This window comes from Babylonia areolata, chromosome 35 (assembly GCF_041734735.1).
Source record: "Babylonia areolata isolate BAREFJ2019XMU chromosome 35, ASM4173473v1, whole genome shotgun sequence".
Taxonomy (NCBI): domain Eukaryota; kingdom Metazoa; phylum Mollusca; class Gastropoda; order Neogastropoda; family Buccinidae; genus Babylonia; species Babylonia areolata.
In genome coordinates, this window is record NC_134910.1 from 1135027 (window position 1) to 1137500 (window position 2474).

Here is a 2474-nt window from a genome sequence, read left to right on the forward strand (position 1 = left end):
AGGCGTAGTAATATTTTTTTAGACACAATTTACGTTTGTTCCTTTATGTTATGTAAATTTCAGCTTGAAATTATGCCTTTAATTAGCACATGAAATATATATATAGTAATATATAACCATGAAACTATTTTACCTATAGGTGTTGGTTAGCCTTTCATAGGGAATTACATTTATTGTCGAACGTGTAGCAGCTCGTCTGCTGTGCACAGGCAAAGGTCATGTCAAATGATATGCAAATGTAGGGAGCAAATGTTTTGACAGAGCTGTGCTGCGACAAAGCGTATCCAGAGCCGCGAAAATCTGAGATTCTTCCAGACAAGGTAAGAAACGTGGCTTTTTCGACCTCTTTGACTGTTTATTCCGTTAATTAATTGTTAATTGTTATCACAGTGATTGTCAGATAGTAATATTGTAGGTATGACGAACAGATTTGCCGAAGGAGCAGTGCCCAGTTGATCTGACAGTGCCAGAAAAAATGACTCACAAGACAAAAGAGAGCTCGAACAAAGTGGATGTTGAAAGACCACAGCAGTCTGACAAGTCATCGTGTGGTGTGGTTTTTCTTCTGCTTGTTTGTCATGGGTACAAATGTCCATAGCTAATGAGCTCTGCCGGTTATAGAAATCATAATGAGCAGGGAGCAGAGGGAAAAGTCCCGTTTTCTTTGAGCCACAGAGCATGCACACTGCTAGCCAGCGGCAGCAACAGATACACTGTCTACGAGGCAGCGAGTGTGCTCGGCATCAATCGATAGTAACCCCCCCCCCCCCACCCCCCTCGCCCCCTTCCCTCTCTCGCTCTCTCTCTCTCTGAAGTCCCCTTTCCCCCTCTCGCGTTACGACCCCGGCTAGCACAGACATCTGCAGACGACGACATTGACATTTTGGTCTTTTGTGTGTGTGTGTGTGTGTGTGTGTGAGTGAGTGTGTGTGTGTGTGTGTGTTTGTGTCTACAGTGTGTGTGTGAGTGTGTTTGTGTGTGAGGGTGTTTGAAAAGATCTGCAGTGTGTGTGTGTGTGTGTGTGTGTGTGTGTCTACATTGTGTGTGTGAGTGTGTTTGTGTGTGAGGGTGTTTGAAAAGATCTGCAGTGTGTGTGTGTATGTGTGTGTGTGTGTGTGTGTGTGTGCCTCGGGAATAAACCAATGCTGGCTGGTGAAGCAGCTAGGATCTGCTCTCCTTTTCTCATGTTAATTTGCTGTCTATAAAGCCAAGAGAGACAGAGCTGCTTGGCATTAGAAGACCATTTATTGACATTATTATTATTATTGATAACAGCAACAGTGATGGTAGTTTGATTTTCCACACACAGATCTGATGAGAGAAGTTAAACACAACAGGGGCAAACACAGTCTTCAACCTTCAAAGACTGCCAGTATTTTAATTTTTATATTTCAACAAGTCATGAGCATGCTTGGTAAATGCAGACTCTAGGCAGAACCTGATGGACTCACGTGGACATACATCAATTGTTCACAGACCACCTGTATATATATATAATATATATATATATATATATATATATATGTATGTATATATATATGTGTGTGTATATATATATATATATATATATATATATATATATATATATATATATATATATACACATACATACAAATTTGCTGTAAATTTACTGCATTTAATAAAAACAAGAACATTAACAGTACTGGGTGGGAGTGGGTTGTGTTGGGAAAATTGTTTCGTGCTATCAACAGATGAACATTATTGAAGTAGTGAAATAAAGAGAAAAATCTGGCGTCCTCTTCATAATCCAAGGATTGAGGCATCACTGTGTGGACTTGTCTCTATAGACTGTATGTTATTATTACACCCCATCTGCCAAGTTTGGTGTCCAGCATTCACACATACATGCACACACATGCACCACATGCACACACATACAAAATGCGCATGCGTGCACGCACACACACACAAACACACTCTCTCTCTCTCTCTCTCTCTCTCTCTCTCTCTCACACACACACACACACATCCAAGTTCATACACAGATGCATTAATTACATTTAATAGAAGTCTATATGTTCTTTTAACCAAATGATGATTTGACGAATGTTCGGTTGTCTTCTTTGGAGAGAAGAAAAGAGAAAGCAACCAAAAAAAAAACCCCAAAAGACACATATTCAAAATTCACTGTTGTAGAATTAAGAAAGAGAATCACACTTGTGGAAGACTTCATTCCAGTTAGAGTCATTTTGTCAAAATATTGACGAAAACACCAAAACCCGTTTCTTACACTTTACACAGGTAAAAATCAGTCAGAATTTCGCATCCAAATTCTGCCTGTTTTCTTTCCTCTGTTTTTCCTCTCTTTTTTTTTTTTTCGTTTGTTTGTTCATGAAGTAAACTTCCTTGAGTTTACTACCCTGCTTTCACCCATTACTACCCTGCTACAGTACTTGATCTTTGCTAGTTTGGTTCACCCTGCTACAGTACTTGATGTTTGCTAGTTTGGTTCA

General features: G+C 39.5%; 1 protein-coding gene across 1 annotated transcript in view; it reads left to right on the top strand.

The window, feature by feature from the left end:
- Nucleotides 1-258: 258 nt before the first annotated feature.
- The window catches only part of LOC143277753 (uncharacterized), a 51481-nt gene continuing 49265 nt past the window's right edge, over nt 259-2474 (top strand). Inside the window, exon 1 of the mRNA XM_076582657.1 lies at nt 259-320. The gene's annotated coding sequence lies outside the window, so the exon portion shown is untranslated. The remainder of the gene's footprint in view (nt 321-2474) is intronic.